Source organism: Callionymus lyra, chromosome 9 (genome assembly GCF_982586985.1).
Source record: "Callionymus lyra chromosome 9, fCalLyr1.hap1.1, whole genome shotgun sequence".
NCBI classification, from domain to species: Eukaryota; Metazoa; Chordata; class Actinopteri; order Syngnathiformes; family Callionymidae; genus Callionymus; species Callionymus lyra.
Genome location: NC_141826.1, coordinates 4,139,487 through 4,155,420, shown reverse-complemented (window position 1 = coordinate 4,155,420; position 15,934 = coordinate 4,139,487). Strand labels below are relative to the sequence as shown.

Here is a 15,934-nt window from a genome sequence, read left to right as displayed (position 1 = left end):
TAAATCTAGAAAAGGTTGGTATTTCCCAAAAGGGCAACAGAAAGTCTCTATTTGGATAAAAATCTGGGCCTCCCTCCATCAGAACCTTCAATATGCTAATGTGGAGATGAAATGATGGGATGAACTATTGCATCAAACGCTATTCATTTCACTAAGATTGATCTCCAAAATAATATTTAAAAAATCTGAATGAAGTAAGCAAAATTTGAGCAGAGTGGTGCACATATTTTAAGCTTTCAGTCACAAGAAAGCCATATTAACATGACCTGCTCAGCCTGAAAGTGGATCACATAGAGCTGGAGGTCTAAAAAGACATTTGGAGACTGGCTGTGCTCTTTTGGAGAGTACAAATTAACACAAGACTAATGTGTGAACATAGATTTATATTCATGTTTCGCTCAGGATGACCTACATTATTTACTCCCATGATAATGTATAAGTTAAATAAGAAGGTTATGTAAGAATGGCAAAGGGAATAATGCATTGTTTTATCTAAACTGTTTGTCCATAGGAGATTAGATAGAAATGGTAATGGAAGCTTCATGAAGCAGTGTAAATATTTTCAGAGTCCATTAGATGGCGGTCTCTTCACTATTTTCCTTTGTTTGGAAAAAACATCACATAATTTTAAACTGACCGCGCCACCTACTGACTTCCAAACAACACACTATCATCAGCCCAAGATTGGTAAGTGGTATCCCAGAACGCCTTGCACATCCTGACTGAAATCAATGGCGGCTAAAACCAGTAAAAACGCTAAGTATTTTATTTATTATGTATTTTCTTTGTTAATAGAGATGTAAAAAATATGAAAAACCACATGGTTGTCTTAGTTTAACTTATAGGTAACTTTACTTTTTTTTTTCAATTATCTGATCTTTAGCCAGGAGCGATTAAGTCAGCGCTCAGCTTTGACATGTATTTTTTATTCTGTGGTTAACTTGTTTTGTTAAGATACAGCCAACATTGATAGAAGATGTATTAATAATATGCCATTCTTTGTAATCTCCTCACTTGCTGTGTCAGTGATCGTTTTTAAAATGCTCCAAACTATGTCTCTTTCATGGCAAACCTAACCTAACCAAAGAGTTTCTTGTTGTCAACTGACATCTATGGGCACTGGTCATTTTCCTGCTGCCACTCTTTTATCTTGACTGCTCTGAAATGGCTAGACTGAGTGTTGAAAGAAAATTGTGTTGGAGAAAAAAGGAAAACAATGTGCAAATGTCATTCTAGTCTTCGTTTTAATGAAACTAAATGAAGTATGCTACAGCTAATTAATGCTTTCTTAGCACATTAGAGTTCCAATTCCCGTGTTGATGATGATCAATCAGGTGGAGCTGAGTCTCTTCATGGACCTCAAGGCTAAACATGTTACATGTTGAGCCTGAACTAAGCTTTAATGAATCGAAATCACTTGCTTTGATCAGTAAACTGTCATGTTTCCTGTGTGTTATAGCCTGCTTTTGAAGTCTCCTTTGGGTTCTGTTCCATGTTTATGTTTCTACCTTGTTAGCAGGAGGCAGGATGATTGTGTGGCAGTTTCATCCCCTCTTTAAGTTGCTCCTGAAAGATTGGCAGTCGAGTCTCCTGAATAGATTTGGCACTTAATTCTTATCTCTTTTAAAAAAAAAAATTCTCCTTGATTTTCCAAACTGTATGTGGGAATAACAGAGGAAAGTCATTTTTAGACTATACTCATGTTTTTGAATGTTTTCCCTATTGGGTCTTCTGAATTTGGTTGGTTAAAAAATATCTATATATCAAATCCTTGTTGTACTTATTCTTTGTATGCATTTAAATAACAATACAATTTATTCCAGATATTTTAACTAAGCAGGTTTATGGGGATGTCTAAAGGAGCCATCACATTTTTTTTTTAAAACAATCGTTTCAATTAACTGACTTTTGTTTGATCTGCTAGTTAACTTTCAATTTATTGTATAAAAATGCATTCAACTGTCCAAAGTAAATAATAATTGTGTTGGAAAGAGGCTGAGTCTGAGGGCAAGCAGACAGATGGGTGAATGAGTAAGAGGCTGGCACCCAGAGAGGGGATTGAGTTTAGCTTTTGAGGATGAGGGCAGGCAGGACGATGACAGGTGGTCTGGCTGAAGTGACCAGGAGACACAAAGTAAAGTTCAGAAAACGAAAAGCTGAATACATATGAGACTAGGACTCAAAAATAGACAGGCTACCTAAAGTAAAGAAAACAAATGCACAATGCGACACAACCGGACAGTTATTCATTCCAGATTCATCAACATCAACAGAAGTATAATAATAAAATCATTGAGGTAATAATTGAAAAAATTAAATATCAAATGACAGCTAAAGGTTCAATGGAAGGAATGCAATAATTCCTTAAAATTTCAAACCTATGGACCCTCAGGATCTTGTTCCTTGTGTACAAAGAATTTCGTTGATTTACTACTAAGAAAGTGTATAGAATCAAATCCAGAAAGTTGTCCATGCACAAAACTATTCAGATGTATGAATCAGTGTGTGTGCATTAATCCATGCGCATTTCCTGAATATAATTCAGCACAGACATATTCATCCGACCTGAAGTCGGCTCCTGCTATTGAGTGGTCAAAAAGTTGTTTTCACAACCATTTATGCTAATATTATATTGCTCATCTCTCAAAGGATATGTCTCAAGCCTTATGGATCTATGATCGTGACTCTCTGTTTAGCATCAGAAAGTTGATGGAGGACTTTTACATACAGGACAGTTATGAACGAGCTTTTCCTACTTCGTTTGTCAATCGAAAACGGTCTCTCCGGATTATATGCTACTCTGTCGGATACTGGGTGAGTTCCGCAAGAGATCGAGGAGAGATTCACATTCTTGTCTCCAAGTCAAGATCGAAAGATCCCGCTGTGCTCAGCTGTTACTGCCTCAGTGACGTCATCAGTGCTGCACATTGGCGTGTTGAATGCTCGCTCCATTGCAAATAAATCCTTTTTCTCTGAATGATCTCTTCACAAGAGAAAAGGTTGATTCATTGTACCTTTCAAAGACATGGAGAGAGAGGAAGAGTTTATTTATCTTAATGGACTTTATCCTGCTGTCTGCGCTGTTTAAGGGAAGCCCCGCCCCTGTCGTTGTGGGGTGTTTGGCTGTTGTTTATAGAGATAGTTGTTTATGCAAAGTGATTCAGACACAGGAATTCACTTTCTTTGAGTCTTAGTTGGTTCCACAAGACCTTTCTATTGGGTTTCAATCTACCGTCTGCCTGGTCCTGCAGAAGTGTTCTTGAAAGACTTTAGTGATTTCTTATCTTCCATTTGTGAAATGGAATCTGTTCTTATTCTTGGAGACTTCAATCTTTACGTTGATCACATCACATCTTGCTCTGCTAAAGAACGTTTAACTTTAACTGAAGCCTTTAATTTTTATCAACATGTTTCTATATTTTAGACTTAGTTTTTACTCTTGGCCTGGACATTTCTAATATATCTGTCCATGACGTCCATCTGGGTGATCATTCTCTTGTCTTGTTTAACCTGGACTTCATCCCTGAACATAAGCCATTGAATGTTAGGTCTCAGAGAAATGTTATCTCAGCCGATACTGCAGACAGTTTTTCTGCTATGTTAAACCCTCTTTTCTTCAATGACTGCGGACAGTTTGATTCAGTGTTTCACTAATCATTGTTTTGAAATACTGGATCAGGTAAGACCTCTTAAACGAACTTCATAATTCAGAAAAAATGTTGCCCTTGGACAAATGAAGATCTCCTGAGTCTGAAGGGACTTTGTCAAAAGAGTGAGCGTCTCTGGAAGTCCACTAAACTTGAGGTGCACAGACTTCCCCTCAGGGATCTGATGTCCTCATACAATGATATGATGGAAACTGCCAGATCTGATTACATTCGGAAACTGGTAAAAGTAAATAATAAAACCCCCAAGTGTTGATAGATAGATAGACACTTTATTCATCTCACAGAGAAATTCATGTTATGATAAATTCTGTCTTGTGTCCTGTGACAGCAATGCATTGTTGAGATTTTTCACTGACAAAATTTAGTTTTTATTTATCATAATAATTTATCAAATATAAAATCCCTCCCCTTTTGTGTGGAACCCCTGCTGTCACTGAGCCTGTCTCCACCTTGTGGGCCTCCTTTAAACCTAAAACTTTGGCGTATATTCTCGGTGAGAAAGATGAAACCCACCTCTTACTCATCCAATGTCCTTCTGTGTAGGTTCTTTATTAAAATGTTTGATGTAATTGGCCCCTGGGTTACCAAAATGGCAAACCTCTCCCTTTCCACAGGGTTTTTTTCCCAATGCATTTTAGGATGCCATTTTGAAGCCTTTACTCAAAAAGCCAGTAATTGCAGGCCTATTTCTAAGCTCCCTTTCTGGTCCAAGATCTTGGAGAAGGTGGTGTCTGAGCAGCTTTCTTTGTTCCTGGAGCAGAGCGACATCCATGAGAAGTTTCAGTCTGGCTTCCACAAACATCACTCTATGGAGACAGCCTTACTAAAAGTGTCCAATGACATAATGATGTCGGTTGATTCGGGTAAATACACTGTTCTGGTTCTCTTGGATCTGTCCTCAGCCTTCGACACAGTTGATCACCAGATCCTGCTGAAAAGGCTAAGAGATGAAGTGTCTGGGTCTGGTTACAGTGGTTCTTGTCATACCTTTCTGGGTGCAGTTTCATTGGGTCAGCCAATCAAATAAGGGCTTAATCAGCTTATCTGTTTTGTGGAGTCCCTCAAGGTTCTGTTTTGGATCCTTTATTATTTTTGCTGTACTTGATTCCCCTGGGTAAAATCTTTCAGAGATTTCCTGATGTTTCTTACCACATTTTTGCTGACGACATCCAGCTCTACTGCTCATTTGATTCAACTGAGCACCAGAGGCTGAACAGCTTGGTCAATTGTTTGCTAGAAATCAAACAGTGGCCAGGTGAAAACACTTTGCAGCTAAATGTGGACAAAAACTGAAACTCGGTTATTGCGCCTGATGATAAGGTTCCAGGGTTGAGTCAGTACTTCGGTGACTAAGGCCAGTCTGTCAAACTGAGCCTGAGAAACTTGGGTGTTGTATTTGACAAAGGTATGTCCGTAGTACAACACTGCAGAAAACTGACCAGAAACGGTTTCCTTTAACTGAGAAAAATCTCTAAACTGATGTCACAACAAGATCTGGAGTATATAATGCATGCGTTTGTATCCTCTCATTAAGACTATTGTAACAGTTTATTTTTGTGTCCAAACAAGAAAGAGCTGTCTTGCCTGCAGTTAATACAATACTTTGCAGCGAGAATACTGACCAGCTCTAGTAGAAGAACTCACATTTTCCTGATCCTTAAAACACTCCACTGGCTGCCAGTTTCTTTCAGGATTCATTTTAAAATTCTTGTTCTTACTTTCACAGCTATTCATGGTCAGGCTCCTCCTTACATCAGTGATCTGATCCAGCCTTACACCCCAGCTCGGGCTCTGAGGTCTGTGGATCAGAATCTACTGATGGTTCCGTGGATGAATTTGACACTTTGAATATACCTGGCTTTATTTTTGTCAGCCTTTTCTGTTACTTAGTTTTTGGTGAGTGTTGACTTTGACTATTCTCTAATTTCATGGATTCCCTCTCTGAGTGGTTAGTGTACTTACCACCACATTGCTCTGGATTATTGCTCTTTTGGTTTGAATAGATTAGACCCGAACATTAGACCAAAAGGAATAACAATGATTTTGTTTCCTGCCACCTCTGGACCTTTTTTAGTAATGTTTTTGGTTTGGATTACATTTTCGTATTAAAACAAATACGGTTTTTCTGTTCACATACATCTATTCATCATGTGATGGTGCTTTTTATTTAAACCTTGCATCATTATATTATAAAAACAAGCTTATAATTCTGTCCTATTTTTTCATGAACCACAGGAAAAAGCCAATATAATCAGCGGTAGAAAACATTCATGTTTCCATTATCATCAAGGACCATAACTTTGGGAAATGGGAAACATTTATTACTTTGAAATACACTGTCCTAACCATGGGTGTGTTCATTTTTGATCATGATCGTTAAAAGGCCCCTAATGTTAAAACCTCACCAATATCTAACCTACTCTAAGATGCAGTATGTCCTTTATCATGACAGTGTTCTGTTTTGAAGTTTGTAAATTTCTCCCATGTCTGATAGTGAAGCCCATTTTGATTTAATAATAGGCTTCGGGTGGCGATTTCCTGGGTTAATGATGCGCAATGATAAACCTTGATGCTTGACCAAAATCAGCGTGGTTAGGATAAAAATATTTGATCTCCAGAAAAACAAAGCATTTTCAGTGGGCGGGGCTTAGGTAAGTAAGTAAGTAAGTAATTTTTATTTGTATAGCGCTTTTCCAGACCAGGGTCACAAAGCGCTTAAACAATCAAAACAATATTCAATAAAGTATATATTTTAAAGATCAAGATAAAACTGATAACACAAAAGGAGTTCCAGAAAATCATGGAAAAGCCTGAACAAATAAAAACGTCTTAAGATGTTTCTTGAAAGAGTCAGTGGACTCCATCAAGCGCAAAGAGAGAGGAAGATCATTCCAAAGCTTAGGAGCAACAGCCTGGAAGGATTTCTCTCCTCTGGTCCTGAATTGTGTGTGTGGAACCATCAGTAGATTCTGATCCACAGACCTAAGAGCCCGAGCTGGGGTGTAAGGCTGGATCAGATCAGTGATGTAAGGAGGAGCCTGACCATGAATAGTACATTAGCATTAAGCACATTTTCTTATATAAATCTTTCAATTAAAAGACAGTTTTATATAAACAGACATTTACTAATGAGTACAATAGAGGTCTATTTAAGACACTCAAATCAACACATTTGATACATATGAACTTTGCCGTGGAAACGTGAACATATAGTTCTTGAGGGCTGGGGTCGCTACTGTTGTGACATATGATTGTAAACCATAAACTATCTTCTGCCATATTGTCCTTAACCAAGTCACATTTGCTTTCCTAGTCTGTTTCATATTATAGCTGCTCCCTATTGTTTTGTGTTTTTGTTTTAGTAAGTTTCTTACTCCCTATATTCACTTCTTGCATCTTTCACTAAACTTTTAAATCCTAAATTAATTTTCATTCTTTTGGACGTACAGTATTTGCACGGGATCCAAGGGATCTTTGGTTGCCAGATTGCAAATTAATCAAGTACTAGATGTCCCATCATAGCCTTGTTTGGTTATTGGTCCTTGCCCTTTGCCCACTGGATATATTTGCCCGTTTGAACTGTCTACCTGTGCACTTCTGACTGTGGATTCAACAGTGATTAAAGTTTCTAACCAATCCAATTTGTGTCCCTCCTCTGTGCTCTGACACGCATTGTTGCTAAGGAGTGATTATATATGATTTTGAAATTTTTCTAAGAATACATATTCTTCCCCCTCATTTGTGTTTTGTCTTTCAAAATGCAAGCATGTCATTGCCCGCCAAAAAGGTTGTGTTCGCACATAGAGTCTGTTTGACTATGTATGTCATGATAAGACAATAGTGTTATCTTTAAAGAAACAGCAGATGCATGTGTAAGTACAATTGCTATTTGTTTTCTCATCTTTGCATCATTAAAGAAAAATATTAAAAGGTCAAATAATATTTTTTGTGAAATTTAAAGGTTCATACAGTTTTAATAAGTGCCACACATGACTGACAAAACCCTTCACCTTAGCACCTTTCCACTAATAAGATGATACCCCTGAACAATATGACCACACGCCTCTCCTCAATTACATCCTGTCACTCCGTATTTAGTACCGCACTACTCACAGCATGCAATGCCAAATGTATTGTTATCCCTGTTTCTACAAGACCTTTCTTCATCATGATTTCTGTGTTTGATTGTCTACTACCCCGGTGTCTGTTCCTTCCACAGTGAATCTAACCCAGGGGCTGTTACATGCCATCCTTGTACCTCTGCGAGTCACCTGCCTTCTGGAATCAAACCAACGCCTTAATGCCTCCACCGCCCACTGCCTTGGTACCTCAGCTGTTCTTGTGTTTATTGGTAACTGCCTGCTGCCTAGTTGATCAATAAAGCTTGAGTAGTGACATTCTGGTTGTCCACCCAATTTTCTATTGCATCTGGGTCAAGGCCCCTCTGACCCTTATCAGGTTTCTCCAATGTCAGTCCACACCACGACTGTATGAACAACTTGCATTGTACCAAGAAGTGTATTTGGCATCACCATCAACGCACTTAGGTTAATCTGGTTGGATAGTAAATATAAAACAGTTATTCACTACATTGCTAGCAGGGTTTTTTACAGCTCTGGCCGACAGTCTGGCTAGACTTTCTAACAAGTCACGTCACTGCTCCAGGACTGCCTCAATGGGGGACCATAAAAAAATGTGCTCCTGTTGTCAATCAATGTCTATCTTAAAATAAAAACTACCGGTGGAAGCGGCTCGCTCGATACTTTTTTCTGAATAAATGTTCCCATTTGTTAGGTGTATTCAAGAGGCCCTTCACTTAACAGGAAGCCAATATGCAAAGGTTTTATACTGTGTATATATATATATATATATATATATATATATATATATATACTGTATATATATATATATATACGATGTATATATACTGTATAAATATATATATATATAGTCAAATGTTAAGAACTTATCCAATGACCTCCATGTATGAACACGGAAATTAAGTATAGTCGGCCACGCAAGACCCTTAACTGTTACCAAGATATTCCGATTTATATTTTTTCGCAAGTATATTGAACTGGTTTTGCTGACATTCGTCTAAACCTGAACAAAAAATGAAAATAACATAGAAATGTTCTGAAAAATGCAAACAAAAACAACAGAGAGTAAATTTCCCTACCCTGCACATTATACTAGCAGGAGAAATAGTGAAGCATACATCTTACAACAGAACTGGCTCTTTTTTTTCATGTTGAAGAATGTAATAACGCTGTTGACACATTGCTGCTGCAGACAAGCATGATGGATTAAATACAGGCGGCAACTAACCCTGTCGAAAGCACTTTAACATTTGGCCTGGAGCTTAGGTGACAGAACCTGAAGATGTGACATTGGGTTGATAATATCAAGGTCAGAATCCTCATTCTATCAAGTCGAACGCACAGCAGAGACAAAAGCTTATCTCCATATGCTGCAGTTGAAGTATGACATGCTATACAGTATTTCTGGGTGGGTACATTGCTGCAAACAGAAAACAGAGAGCTTGTTTGGATGTTGAGGCTAAGGGAGGTAATTGCCTGGCTCCGGTAATGCTAGTTATTCACAGTCAGTGTGTCAAAGTGGCTTGTGTTGTTGCCAGGTGGCATATGAAATGATATGATGATGGTGCCATCTTGAAGATTGGTACAGGCTGCTGTACATTTACTATTTATGATTTATTTTTTATAACAATATTTATCCAAATTCACATTATTCTGACCATAAGGTGCACTTTAAAATGCAGATGTACTGATTTTTTTCTAGCTACATATTGGATCATTTATTGGTTTTATATGGTTTTGTGTGTACTATTGAAATAAACCAAATGTTAATTGGGTTTTTTTTGGTCAATTTTAAAGGATTTACTTTTCAGTCTTTATCTTCTCTTTTTTGACAGAAAAATGGGTGTGGTTATTGGTGACGTTGTGGAAATGCCAGCAACATCTCATTGACTATAGCAAGTTTAAGAGACATTGCAGAGGAACGAGCAAGAATCTAGGAGATTTTAAGATGGAGATGGAAACTTGTTTTGCAATCGTCATAAATAATAAAACCTGTGGCACACACACACCTACAAGGATTTTTTTTCTCAAGATTAGTGGCTTTTATCATATATTCCAAAAGGTTACTTGAAAATGAGTGCAGAACACGCCTTGTGTAACTTCCGACCCTAAACCCAAGAGGCTGGGATTAGAACAAGCACATTCAGCTTTTTATGAATTATTAAGCTTCTAAATAATTACAATTAAAAAAATACACCAACCTAAGGCAAATATGTCATAAACATATTTGATTAAAAGTTATAAAATCAACGGTTTGCCTTATGTATTAATTCTGGTGGTACTTACTGACATCCGACCAACTGTATGTGGTACACGGTGCTCACATTTTTAAAATGAGTCTGATCTCAGTTTTCCTTTAAAATTTAGTACAACATTGGTAAGATACGAAACCGCACCGCAAAGCTCCATTATGATGAAGGTGTAATGACAATAAAATTGCACCTTAAGAGACATGTTAACCAAGTGGATTTGGAAGGATATCAGTCGCGCAGTAGAACATGTGAGGAAGGAAAATTGTACCTTTTAATCGGCTGGGCTTCATGTATGAAAATAAACCATTGATATTGTCTTTTATAATCCGGTGTGCCTTATAGTATGAAAAATGTGGTATTTTGTTTGTTTGGGTTGCACAAATTATGCTTGCACTCATATCTCAAGATAACAGTAGTAGTCGTTATAATTTAATTTATTCGACAGCTTCCTCTGCTTCCTAGCCAGCATCCCCCCTATTGTTTGCTATTAACTCAAATCTAGGCTTAAGCATTATGCGAAATAAACAACTGTTCAATCAGTGATCATGTAATCTATATTTAGAAAACAGATAGTCTTTCTCATGGAACTTTCTTTGTATCTGTTTCATTTTGCAAATGAATCCAGCTATATTTGTTGTAGGAAGAAGCAGGGTGATGAGCCCGTTATGTCTGACGTAGCTGGAAATGGCACAGTGGTTATTGTAAAAATCCAAAGCTGGAGAAGTGCATGCATGTATAGGAGGGAACAAGAGAAGGACGGAGAAAATGAAAGGGTGGGAAGGTGCAATATGCGAATGGGAGGGTGTGTGTGTGTGAGGGAGGGTGAATGCAAGAGAGGAGAGACTAAGAGAGAGAGAGAGATAGAGAGAGTGAGGCGGCAGCGTCGGAACAAGCAGCTCGCTTCATTCCGCTGCTTTCTCAGCATCCATTCTCATATCCAGTTCCGGGGAAGCGCAAGCTGCATGACCACCAAATTATTGACGGAAAAGGCACAGATCTACTGAAGGAGCAGGATATCATGGGAAATTATCGCTGACCAGGACTGAGTGTCATCCTCTATCATCTCTCCCATCCTTGCCTTTGGTCTGGAAAGTTTCCTTCTTTGGGGGGGGCACCCTCCCCTTGGTGAGGCGATAAACAGCGGATACTGAATTTCCTCCTGACGCCTCAGAGAGGAGTGCCGAACACTGGCTTGATTCACTTGTGCTGGAGCTGTTGGTCATCAGACGAGATCAGACTCAAAGGACAATTTTTTTTTCTTACCAAGGAAGAATATCTGTCAGGATACAACATCCAAAAATAAGTACATGGTACAGATTGCTCAAAGACTCAGTTCTTGAAAAAGTTCAAAAAAGGATTTGAATTTGATTATTATTCAGGAGGATTTTTGCTTGTTTTCTTCAGAGATTGCTCAGATTTGTGGACTAACAGATTATTCTGGATTGTAATGTAAGGTAAGAAAAACCATTTCTGTCCTCTAGTTTTATTTATTCATTAATTTTTTTCTGTCGTGCTAAATTTTCAAAATGGTCAACGCATATTCTTCAACTTGTTTCACTCAAATGGTTTCCTGTGGGCTGTTTGAAGGGTGGTCCCTTCTGCAGCGTTAAATATATCCTTGAACATCTGCATACTTGTTCATGTGTGTTTGCAGAGAAGAAAGGATGTCTGAGAAAAAGCAATCCATCTCTCTGTACGATGCTATGTAATGGTTTCCACCAGGGATGGCTGCCAGTGGAAGAGGGATAATTGCAGTTGCTGTTTGTCCTCGTCGTTTTCCAACTATACCCGTCTGTCGCTGCTCTGAATGACTTCCAAACAGTGGCAACATTTTATTCAGACTGGCGTGTGCCTCTTTGCATTTTAAAGGCTGTTTGGTCTCTTTTATCTTGAATCAAAGTGAACTGATTTTGTCTGTCTTCAATGCTATCACAGATGTCCTACATAACAGTCACCTGCACTTTTCGCTCCTAATAAATATGGTATTCTATGTTTTCCCTTCATATAGCTTTGAGAGAAGTACATATAGCAGAATATTAACGCATTGAACACAATTTAAATTGTTTAGTTTTTTACCCAAATTAAGACGAGTGCATGACTTTATTAGTGTGCCAAATGTTACATGATTGAGAAATAAACATGCATTTCTATTGATTAATTTAATCAGGGCACATGATATAGCCATGTTCTGTGCAGAAGTGCGAGCGCTGGACACCTTTTCCGCTGAACATTAACATTTGAAGAGACTGCTCTTGCAGTTCATTCATCGGTGAGGGGCGGGAGGTTGGTGGGGGGGTGGGTGGGAGGGAGTGGAAGTGAATGACAGTTCCTGTGCTTCCAGTTTTTGACTAGCCAATAAAGGTTGCTCAAAAGACTACTTGTTCCCATGCACACATGCCTCATAGCAAGCCGTTCTCAAATGTTCCATTGAAATCCCATTTGTATTCAAGTGTGTTTACATCGTCTTAAAAAGGATGCAACCGTCTTATCTGCTCTGGTTTATCCATTCATACAATCTAATGAGCACATCTAAAGCATCCCTACGTACACTAGTCCATGTGCGTAAGAGTGGCATAGATAAGGCGCGTAGTCTGTGTATGAGTGGGTGTATGTTTGTCCAAAGCTCAGAGCTTCATCCCTTTTGATGTTTTATTGAACGTTAACCACGGCTGTACTGACGCACTGCCTCAATATGGTGAAGCATAGTTAAAGAAGCAGCTTTATATGTTCTTGTATATCCTGTTACATCACATTAGAGTATGCCTGTCACTTTCAACCATTTGCATGTTGCGAATAATATGGAGCGGATTTCCTATATGTTCACTGGTGCAGTGATGTGCATCTTTTTGGTGTGAAAAATGCAGGATCTGTTTGAGCAATCATACACACTTTCAGGTGAGAGAGACTGCATGGTTGCCTATAATCTTATCCAGCGTATCCGTTAAACCTTAGACACAGTGTTCCTCTATTATCTTTTCAAGATGATGGCAGGAGTCAAAGACAAAGACCTCCATTTTAAGTGATATTATGCATCTGCTCATCACTGAGTGGAAGAGATACCGTAGAGAAAAGCAGGCCATACACCACTCATGGTTATTCAGTCACGTTGCCCTCTTGTTCACAGTGCATCAAATTAATGGGAAGATAGTTGAATCTTCTTGAAATCTTGAACTTCAAAAAGGTGTCACTTTTAGGAACAGAAAAGAAAAAATTGTCTGCAAGAGTAATGTGTCAATTGGTGAAATGTTACTTGTGATTTTGGTTGAATTAATTGATAAATAGCTCTTGTGCCTTTATCCTCCTACTCCTAATTTCTCTAAATTGAATATCCAAGGTGTCTCATGGTTATGGAGACTAATAACAACTAAGTGTTTTTGTTAAATTACATTTAATTTCAGCTCTGATCGTATTTTTTGGGGATGGAGTCCCTATAGTGAAAAGTGCTCTACAAATATACATTTCTTACCTACTGACTATTGTTGACTATTTTGCTTTGATATTTTGACGTGTTTACATTTCTTCAGCATTTTGCTTTTTAAATATGTATTCACTTGTACAGTACAACTTAATGATTAACATTGGATACATTTTTACAGATATCAAATGTATTCCAGCCACACGTACTGTATGTATTACTGTGCTAGACCACCAGCTGGTTAGGGAAACAATGTCCGTTGGTCTGGTCAACTGGATACAGATCCCTGGACGGATGTGTGGGCTCAGTTGTCAGGCCTTTGTATCCCTGAAGAAGCGAAACACAATATGCTCAAACAGCTGTCTTTTTTGAATGTGATTCGTCATCACGGTACACTGCTGGAAAAGCTAGAATGGGGGAAAAGATCTCTATGTGCTTCATTACAATGCACAATGAACAAAAAAAAAGTACAATGTTGTTGAGTTGAAGTTATTCATTTGTGGGCAGTCACTGTTATATTAATAGTGTTTTAAACAATGTATTTATGTCAGTGGCCTTTCTGTTTATGCTAATTGGTGATACAACTTAAATGTTTTTAGATGTATTAATGACAATTTGATTCATTGCTTTTACCAATAATGTCTTCATTTGGTGTTTGATCATATATTTTTTACCATACATTTATAGATAAAACATAACAAACGTATGTATACTTTGTTTATACAGTATATATCTACAGTACCAATGATAAGTGCATGAAGCTTTGGTGCCTTTTGGGATAACAGGCTCCAGAAACAGGAAGCCACGTTCAGGTGAACAGCTCTCCTCTGACAGTGAACTCTCTGTCTGTGTCACTTGAGAGTGTGACCTCCTCTAGCTATCTGCCGACGGCAATAAGTGTCGTACAACCTTTGAGAAAGACCCTTTCTGCGTCTGTCGAGAGGAGGCATTAGTCAAGTTCAGAGGTGATGCAGCAGCTAAAAACGGGGACAGGTGCATGTGCCGTTTAGTCAATGAGAGTAGGAGACACAACAAAGAAATTATTACGTTGTATAATAACTATACAATTTAATTGTACATGTAATATTTATTTAAAAATCGTGGACATGTTAGTAGGATGCCCACTTATTATAGAATTCGGAGAAAGTTCCTGAATTATGTTTTTCCATCTCAACAGGTTTTTAAAACAGACTTTTAAAAACTTGATGGTAGATGCTGCAACACTCTTTAAGCATTCAGCCCTGACTGTTCTAGCCCCAAGGGTGGGCTTGCATAGCATCTTATTCAGATATAGAGGTCAGAGTGCAATATTTGATCTGAGGGCAGTTGTTTCCCTCTCTGGAGGGGGTAGGGATACATCGACAAGAATCTAAAATTCACATAATACTAGTAAGGCTCCACAGGCATTAAAAACTAAACTAAAACCAGGCCCGGCATACAGTCCCTGTGTGAGACCGGCAGTACACCCTGAAATGTTATGTGTGGGAGAAGCGGGTCTGGAGCACATGTTGGATCTTTACTAAACCACTGATAACGATTAGGTGGTGTTAAGTGTTGCATCATACGTAGCCTGGTGATAAAGCTCAGCTGCTTCGCAACTACGCTTAGATACCTCCAGCTGAGTATCCTGCGAACTCCCTCCTTTTCTGTCTAAGTTAAGACCTTCCTCGGCGATGTTGCTACTTCTTCTCAGAAGTGATTTCACTGGCCAGCCTTTCCTCCAGTTCCTTGGGTTTGGTCCGTGTGAGTTGAGTGCATGCATTGTAGACAGCTAATTTCTTGTGTTTCACTATGCCTGGATGTTTGAGAGCCATTTACTCCTTCATGTATCTACTTTTCAGTAGAAGTTGCCATTGGTGTGACATTGTGGAACTTGACATAAATTGTAAGTTGCCTATGCCACATATAATGTAGATAGCTATTATATCAGTATTCATCTCAACACGATTTAACATTTTAAACATTTTTTTGGATCATGATTTATCCCATAATGTCCCTGATTAATCATCAGGTTAATCATGATTGTAAACGCGATTACATTAATGAATTCAAAAGTGGTGTAAATGTCATTATTGTGTTATTTTCTTCTGTCATATGGACTCAAGTGTAATACATTTGAATCATTTGAACCTGTTGTTGTGCGCTTTTAGGATCAGAATTTGTCAGGTACATATTCAGTGTAAATCTCAATCAACAAGGATAGGAAGTTCTTCACATTTCCTTTACATGGACTACAATGTGAAGTGCACTTTAAACTGGAGTTCTTTTTTTACAACTCTACACTAAACCAGTTTCTAAGGAACACAGGATTATTTACAGGTGCAGCAAACCCTCAAAGGGGAAGCTTAGAGAGAGAGAGAGACAAAAAGAATGCTAAATTTGCACACAAAAAAACATGATTGAATGGTTGCTGTGATCGTGTTTTCGTCTTCTGCCTCATCAGATATGTATTTATTTCAAAAGTAAACTACAGTTCAATGTCAAGTGAAGAAATATAAC

General features: G+C 38.2%; 1 protein-coding gene across 1 annotated transcript in view; it reads left to right on the top strand.

Annotated features, from left to right (window-relative positions):
• Positions 1–10,922: 10,922 nt before the first annotated feature.
• LOC148071507 (leucine-rich repeat and immunoglobulin-like domain-containing nogo receptor-interacting protein 2) overlaps positions 10,923–15,934 on the top strand; it is a 177,512-nt gene continuing 172,500 nt past the window's right edge. Inside the window, exon 1 of the mRNA XM_087798710.1 lies at positions 10,923–11,474. The gene's annotated coding sequence lies outside the window, so the exon portion shown is untranslated. The remainder of the gene's footprint in view (positions 11,475–15,934) is intronic.